Genomic DNA, 9,072 nt, shown 5'->3' on the forward strand with positions numbered 1-9,072 from the left:
TGAAGAATTCCATCCAGCTCATTCTGTAGCCAATTTTCCCGCTCGAAGAAATATGGGGAGAGGACCCCAAAGGATTCCACTTGTGCAACCAACTTTGAGGAGCACCTACGAAGTTATTTTGCTGGAGAACAACCTACATTCAATAAGCATGTTGGTGACTCTCACAAGGTTAAGCTTGAACTCAAAGAATACTCGGGTAAGCATGATCCTCAAGTCTTTTATGATTGGTTGGCAGCGTTGGATGACTATTTTGATTGGTATGAACTCTCGGAGGTACGAAAGATGAAGTTAGCACGTACCAAGCTAGTTGGAGCTGCACGTGAATGGTGGAGAACTCGTGAATATGAATTGGAAGATCGTGGTAGAGCTCCTACTACGTGGGAGGAAATGAAGGAAGAACTGAGAGAAAAGTACTTGTCATCTACTTTTCGATTGCGACTACAAGACAAGTTAAATTCTCTTCGCCAAGGAACTTGTCGTTGCAGAATATATGGAACAATTTGACTCTCTTTCTTCTCGTACAGGAATTCGAGAGAGGGAGATCCAAATCTTGTCACGTTTCAGATTGGGTTTACGGCCTGAAATCAATAGGGCCATTGGCGTTGTGGATGTAGAGAACGTGCGGGATTGTTTTGAAAAGGCCCTACGTGCGGAAGAATTATTGGCATCCAACAACAAAAGGTTTGGATACCAAGCCGGGGAGGCTAGGCGAAATTTTCCAGCACCAAAACCTACAACAACAACCCCTACTCAACCCACATTTCCTACCCGACAAGATAAGGGCAAGGCTCCTATGACTAGTGGCAGCCAAGCACAATGTTTTCACCGGTCAAGAGGTTGGACATTATGCTAAATATTGCCCACACCGTCAAAAGATTAATGTTGTTGCTGAGATAGAAAAGTCAGCAGAGGAAGAAGATCCTGATCTATTCCCATACCCGCTCGATGATGGCGACTATGACGGAGCTGCATATGATGAGGATGATGCTAATAGAGGTGATGCTTATGGCATTCATATAGTAAGCCGCATCTTGGTGGCTGAAACCAAAGGAGAGGACTGGCGGCGCAATTGTATCTTCTACAGCCGTATGAAGTCCGGAGATAATACCGCTTTGGTGATAGTTGATGTGGGAGCTGTGTCAACGTTACTTCGTACACCTTTGCGAAGAAAGCAAACTTGAAGGTGGAGAAGCACCCTCAACCATATCGGGTATCCTTGCTGAATGGGAATACTGGAGGTAAATCAACGGTGTTCCGTACCACCGAAGCTCCATCGATATGAGGAAGAGGTATGGTGTGATGTAATCCCTATGCATCTTACTGATGTTCTGTTTGGTCGACCATGGATGTATGATAATGATGTTATGGTCGGGGGGAAGAAAAACCAATGTGTATTCAAGTTCAAAGGACTTCACACCGCCCCTCCACCCACCAATGTCCCACCTGAAATGCGTCAACGGAGGTCCTCGAGGACCAACCAAAAGGGGACCAATGAAGCACAAAAGTTGTTGTCCATACCGCAAAAGAAGCTGCTGGTTGTTCCTCACAAGGAGTTCATTCACACTAGCCATGATACAGGGCTGGTATTGGCTCTTGTTACAAGGGTAGTCACGCCTCCACCTGAGGTGACATTCCCTCCACCCATCAAAGAGTTACTTCTGATTTTTCTGATGTGGTTCCTGATGAGTTGCCTAATGAGCTACCTCCTATGCGCGATATTCAACATGCCATTGATTTGGTACCGGGTTCGGTGTTACCAAACCTACCGGCTTATCGCCTTAGCCCAACAGAGCACAATGAACTCAAAAGACAGTGAATGAGTTGCTACATAAAGGATTCATTCAGAGAGCTTAAGTCCATGTGTTGTACCAGCATTACTGACTCCAAAGAAGGATGGCTCATGGCGCATGTGTGTGGATAGTAGAGCAATCAACAAGATTACAGTCAAGTATAGGTTTCCTATACCGCGGCTTGATGACATGTTGGACATGCTATCCGGGGCTAAGATCTTTTCTAAATTGGATCTTAGAAGTGGCTATCATCGGATTCGTATTCGGCCTGGAGATGAGTGGAAGATCGCCTTCAAGACCAAGGATGGACTATTCAATGGAAAGTCATGCCTTTTGTCCGACGAATGCACCTAGTACATTCATGAGGGTGATGACACAGTACTCCGCCCTTTTATTGGTCGATTTTTGGTCGTATACTTTGATGATATATTGATCTACAGCAAGCATCCAGATGATCACATCGATCATCTACGGCAAGTCTTGAGAGTGCTTCGCCATGAGAAGCTATACATCAATCTCAAGAAATGCTCCTTTATGCTGCCAAAGGTTGTGTTCCTTGGTTTTATTGTCTCATCACAGGGGGTTGAAGCTGATCCAGAGAAGATAACGAGTATAACAAATTGGGCTACACCAAAGACAATCACTGAGGTTCGTAGTTTTCATGGACTTGCATCGTTTTACAAGAGATTCATTCGGAACTTTAGTGCAGTCATGGCACCTATTACCGAGTGTTTGAAGCAAGGCAAAGGTGAGTTCAAGTGGACAGCAGCGGCAACCAAAGCCTTTCATCTTATCAAGCAAAAGATGACAGAGGCTCCAATACTTCCCCGCCAAATTTTGACCGTATATTTGAGGTAGCAACCGATGCCTCACATATTGGTCTAGGAGGTGTATTGATGCAAGGAGGGCACCCTATCGCTTTCTACAGCGAGAAACTCAATGATGCCAAGCGACGCTATTCAACATATGATCTAGAGCTCTATGCTGTTGTCCAGGTGTTACGCCATTGGAGACATTATCTCATCGGCAAAGAGTTCATTCTCTATACCGATCATGAGGCGCTGAAGTATCTACATTCACGGTCGATAGCAACAGCACGCTAAATGGGTTGCTTATCTCCAAGAGTTTGTGTTCGCAATGAAGTACAAGGCAGAAAGGAGAATACGGTGGCTGATGCATTGAGTCGAAAAGTACTTACTCTTAGCACATTCTCAAGACATGCAGTTAGCATTGATCGATACGTGATGAGTATGCATCCGACGAAGATTTCAACATGCCACACAAGGAGTTACAGAAGGCAAGCAACATCATAAATACTCACTTCACGATGGGTATTTGTTTTTGGGAACTCGGTTATGCATTCCAAATTCTTCCCTACGACATCACATCATACGGGAGCTGCATGGCGGAGGTTTGGGAGGTCACTTTGGCAAGGATAAGACTATCATACAAGTTACCGATCGGTATTATTGGCCCCATATTGCAAAGGACGTTGATCATGTAATCAAGAGATGCAGAGTCTGTCAGCTAGCCAAGGGAACCAAGCAAAATACAGGTCCGTACTCACCATTACCAGCTCCTCATGCACCTTGGATTGATATTAGTATGGATTTCGTACTTGGGCTACCCTCCACAAAAGAGCGATCCGACTCCATCATGGTTGTGGTTGACCGATTCTCAAAGATGGCTCATTTTATACCATGTCGAAAGACCTTTGATGCATCTCACATTGCAAAGATATTCTTTAAGGAGGTTGTACGACTACATGGGCTACCAAGTAGCATTGTCTCAGATCGTGACGTCAAGTTCACGAGCTACTTTTGGAAGACATTGTGGCTGAAAAGTAACACAAAGTTACAGTTTTCAACCGCATTCCATCCACAAACGACGGGCGATGTAAGTGGTGAATCGAAGCTTGGGAAACTTACTGAGGTGTTTGGTTCGTGACTATGAGAAGACATGGCCGTCCATACTCGACATAGCTGAGTTTGCTTACAACAGCTCAGTTAATCGTACGACAGGTCGTACTCCTTTTGAGATTCTACTTGGAGTTCAACCCCGACGGCCTATAGACCTCATTCCATTACCACCACAAGCACGCGTGAGTATTGAGGCTGACGAGTTTCTGCGCCATATCACAGAGGTACATGCTGATGTTCGCCGAAGAATAGCTCTCAACAATGATGTCTACAAGGCTACAGCAGATCATCATCGACGATATGTGGAGTTTCAACCAGGAGACATGGTGATGGTTCGTGTCAACCCAGAAAGGTTCCAACATGGGGTCAACAACAAACTCCATCCAAAGAAGATGGGTCCATACAAGGTGCTGAAACGCATTGGACCAAATGCTTATGTACTCGAGCTACCAGAAGAAATGAACATAAGCAATGTCTTCAACGTGGCTGACTTACATCTTTATGTAGGACACCACTCTGATGATGGAGACACTGAAACAAATGTTGAGGCTGCCCCAACTCAAGCCACCAATCACTGACATCATTGAAGAGGTTTTGGATGACTCTTACAAAACCACTCGTCGTGGCACTGGATACCATGCTTTCCTCGTCAAATGGAAGAATCGTCCACGACATGATAGTACTTGGATTCATGCTGATGATTTCAAGAAACTCGATCCCAATTTGTATGAACGTTACATGTCCTTCGTTCATTCATCGGAGACGAATGTTTTCAAGCCGGGGAGAGTTGATGCAGAATTGAAGACATATTTACGAAAGAAGAAGCCCATTGGGTTAGGCCCATCAAAGGCCTAAAGTTGTCACCTGAATCAGCCCATGGCTTTCATGGGCTAGGGCTGTTTTAGTGGGTTAAAGCTAGCCCACATATGTTAAACTTCATAGTCTAGACCTAAGCCTAAGTCTAGTTTTTAGAAAGTCAATAAAAGGGGCTTTAGTTTGAAAATAAGAGAACTCATTGTCAAAGGAGTTCTCCTTTGTCAAGAGTTAGGTAGTAGTTGAGTCATTAATAGGTAGGTGGTGTTAGCTAGTGGTTGGATGTTGCCATTAATGTTTATGTCTCTTTAGAATGCTATATAAAGAGACTTATGTAAGTGGTGAAGACACAACTCATCTATTGAAATCAAATTGCTTTGTTAGCATTCCTTCTCTATGGAGACTCCTTGTGTTTGATCAAGGTAGGTTGGTGTTTGATCCAATCGATCCACCTTGCGGTGTGAAGCCCGGGTGTTACTTTGTTGTCCTTATTGTTCTCTTAATTCTCTTATATTGTTCCATCCATTTCTTCTTTATAGTCTACTGCTGTTTTGAAGACCTATTTAGTCCTTGTTCTTAAACCAATATCCTTGTTCTACCACTCCGGTTTTCAGCCTACCTTTATATCTGAAGTTTATTTATCTTAAGTCTATCAAATCGAAGTTGATTCCCCGTGAAAGGTCCTATTTGGCTACTGTTTTGATCATTCAAATACAGACACAACAGAAAGAAGAGAAAAAAAAGAAAAAAAAAAAAAAAAAAAAAAAAAAAAAAAAAAAAGAAAAAAAAAAAAAAAAAAAAAACAGGCCCAGCGGGGGGGGGGGCCGGCGGCGGCCGGGCGGCGGGGAGGAGGAGGGAGAAGAGAGAGAAAGAAGAAAAGAAGAAGAAAAAGAAAAGGAAAAGGAAGAAGGAAGAAAAGAAAGGAAGGGGGGAGGGAGGGGAAGAGAAGAAGAAAAAACAAAAAAAAAAAAAAAAAAAAAAAAAAAAAAAAAAAAAAAAAAAAAAAAAGAAAAAAAAAAAAAGAGGAGGGGAAAAGGGAAAACAGAAAAGAAAAGAAGCAAGAAAAGAAAGAAAAAAAAAAAAAAAAAAAAAAAAAAGAAAGAAAAAAAAAAAAAAAGAAAGATTTGCTCCCTTTCTTTAAATTTGACTAATGTTATAGTACCTTCTTTCACTTCAATAGCAGCACAAAGCTCTTCTTTCCAGCAGCCACACACAATTCCTCCATTGCTAGCTTAGGCTTCTGATCTAAATTGTTAATTCCTTCCTCATATTGACCTATAAACTCTAGTGCTTCCTCAAAGCTACGCTTACATATATCTAGTTCCATAAAACTCTCTTAAATTAATCTCTCTTGCTGGTTGAGCTCTTGGCAAACCAAGTCACAGCATTCCTTCTCCTTCATCAAAGTAAACTTTATTTCCTTTGCCAACTTTTTCCTTCTCCGCCAATAATTTTAATAATGACAGTTTCTCTTGTTTCAATTGCTCCTTCTCCTCAGACTCTAACCTTAAGGCTTTCATAGTTTCTAATAAAATTGCTTCAAGGGAAACACTTTTTCTCACTTTCCTTTTCATATTCTGCCTTGATGATATAGTATGCAGCCTGGGCATCCTTAAAAGCTTCTTTGTAAGTTATTCTGCAAATGTCTTGCATGATAATATATTCCACATCTGAATTTTTTATGCCACATTCCATTGATGCCTTAGCATCCATAACAGCTCCTCTATAAACAGTCCCAAGAATATCTTGCATGACCCTAAACTGCATGTCTGAATCTTCAACATCCCATTTCTTCACTTCTTCCAATCAGTCTGCCTCTGTCAAAGAATGGTGGGAAATTTTATTTGTGGCCCCAGATACCCTGTGATGATAGGGACTTTACCTCTTAACTTTTTGAACCGACTGTTATCAGAGAGCATGGGATCAGGTCCATCCTTCAAGATGTGAATATTCATGGAGTCTTCATAACTCACAAGAATTTTCTTTTTCTCCTTCAAGATGCCATCAAACTTTACAATACCGTCTGATATTTTCTTCTTCAATGAGTCAAACTCCTTTGTGCTTTCTCACAGATAGAGGGCCTCTTCTTAGTAGCTCCCTTCTAAGGCTGAAATATGCCTCAGTCTTCTCTTGCAAGAGAGACTCATGATTTCTCTTCATGTTAACCATATCTACCTTGAACAAGCTCAGTAATTCATCACTCGGCATGTGCTTCAGCTCTGCAGAGTCCATTCTCTCAAGTGTAGAGATGATCTTAGTTTCAAAATTATCATTTTTCACGTGAAGGGACGTCGAAAATGATATATGATTGCCAACATTTTGATTGACATTATCTTTCCACGTAGAATTTGTAATGGTTGCCTCTTCAGCAGATGGCGTAGGAATTACCCACAAGGAAGACAGGGCAGAAACGGTGACCACTATTGGGACCACAGGGACCACTACGGAGGATGACATCCTCAGTCAGAACAACGCCCCTACCTTGGCAGATAGAGCACGCCGAGAGCGGAGTCGCCCAATGAAGTTGCAGGACTATGTTTGAAGAGCAAAACGACAGTCGCCGTTAGGATTTGGATGGAGAATCATAAGAATTGAGTGAATGCAAATTGTAGGGCTTGTAAGGGGAATTATAAATACTGTAATTCAGAGAACATGGGTAATCAATATCAATCATCTTTCTCTCAATTTCTTCTCTGTTTCTCTTGGAGGTGCCATCCTCAAAATTGGCTTATATACCTCGATCAGGAATAGTTACAGAATTCCATTCCTCGCCACTCTCATAAGATCCATGAAATGGTAGATAGCCCAGATCAAAACTGGATAAAGACCTTGAAATAGAATCCAGTTCTTGGCGTAGACTTGAAATCTAATTCATTAATTGCTTAATATTTTCACCGCTCCTGACTTGGTTTCTCAATTCCTCTTGTAAGCTCTTGATAGAATTATGAATCACCATAGCTTCAATTTCTTCCTGAAACTCCCGATCCTGCTGCCACTCTCTAATTGGTGTCTTGGACAAGTAAACCATGTCGCCAACCCAGAGGAAGATTGTATCTACAGTGTTTCTCAACATATTTAGGGTTTTATCCACCTCGTCCCATTCGTCAAATGCCTTTCTTTGAATTGGATTACTGAAACTCTTTGAACCAATGGCAGATTCTATCCTCTCTGTCATTTCAGACTCCTTAATGTCATTGATATCTTTTTGAGCCTCTGAAACTGCTCCGCTGCCACTTTGCTCAAAGTACCAAAATAACCTTCACCCCCCTCTACATCAGTCCCAAGAAAGCTTGACTGCAGCCTAAATATTGATCTGTCATAATCCATTCCAACAGGTGATTTAACTCTACCTGCACCACTCTCATAATACCGCAACTGTTCATTCAATTTCTGCCCCCTAATTCTTTCAAAGCAAATTTCTCAGCAAATTCTTCAGTGACAGCATTCACCATTCCCTTGATAACAAAATGATTCACCATCCTTGAAATGGTGAGGCAGTCGCTAATATCATCCAAATATAACTCTAACTATCTAATAAATCCCTTCCAAGATTTTCACTCTCCTTAAACCTAATGGTTGGTCGCATCAACACACCTCTAGGGGAAGTAGCTCCAGCAGTCCAAACCGCCAACCCATTCAAAATCTCTGAACTCTCCATAATTTTTTAATTAACTCCACAATAACTCAAATAAGCATGGAGACAAAAAAGAATCCAGAATTTCAGCAGTCTACTTAAGCCCATCTGACGGTTGATAGCATGCCTGCACATCCGCAAACCCTAATTTCAACAACAAACAATCCAAAGGGAAACCTAATCCCATAATTTTAAATTTCTCGCCAACCAAATATGCTTGCTAATAAAAACCCAACATCAGGAAGTTCAGAACCAAACAAAATGGATCAAACCCAAAAATGTTACTGGCTGATAACTACATTTATAAACACTTCAGATCAGAAAGAAATAGGAAAGTCAAACACAGTGACTGAACAGAAGCAAACGAACTCACAGATACAAATGCAACAGTGATTGAACAGAGCAAGCATTCCGGACTAGAACGAAAAGCCGTTGAAGTGCTGGAAATCAATCAGACAAGAACTTCTGGAACCCATGCCAATTTGAACCTCACCAATAAATGATTTCTTTCACCTGCAAAATCTCTTGGTTGCCTGTTCACTTTTAACTTTTCTAGGGTTTTGACAGTCATGAAGGTTGAATTAGAGCGGCAAAATGAAGGTGGTCTGTAGCTCAGTTGAACAGTTAATTAGATAAAATGAAGAAGAGAGTCGGATATTAGTTGACCGGAAGACTCCGTCGAGTTGACATCTACCCAAGTTTTTTATTAGGTGGGAATATGTTGGCTGACCGGTCGTAGGAATCTTATTTTCATATTTTGAAAAAATTATGTAATTAACTAGTTTGTAAAAGTAATCATTCAATGTTTTATTCAACAAAACTAACTAAAATTGAGTTTAGATTTATAAAACTAATTAAAACTAAGGTTTAAAGTATCCCACGATACCATAGGATACTAACCGATACGTATCCATAT

General features: G+C 41.4%; 1 pseudogene across 1 annotated transcript; it reads right to left on the reverse strand.

Moving 5' to 3' along the window:
- Positions 1–5,143: 5,143 nt before the first annotated feature.
- LOC149005619 (WPP domain-associated protein-like) lies at positions 5,144–8,814 on the reverse strand (annotated as a pseudogene). The gene is made up of 4 exons (XR_016169957.1): positions 8,530–8,814; positions 7,278–8,283; positions 5,651–6,883; positions 5,144–5,216 (listed from the first exon to the last, which is right to left on the reverse strand). The product of XR_016169957.1 is annotated as a WPP domain-associated protein-like (transcript).
- Between the last annotated feature and the right edge of the window lie 258 nt (positions 8,815–9,072).

This window comes from Hakea prostrata, chromosome 9 (assembly GCF_041222555.1).
Source record: "Hakea prostrata isolate BN-2017 chromosome 9, UWA_Hpros_2, whole genome shotgun sequence".
In the NCBI taxonomy this organism is placed as follows: domain Eukaryota; kingdom Viridiplantae; phylum Streptophyta; class Magnoliopsida; order Proteales; family Proteaceae; genus Hakea; species Hakea prostrata.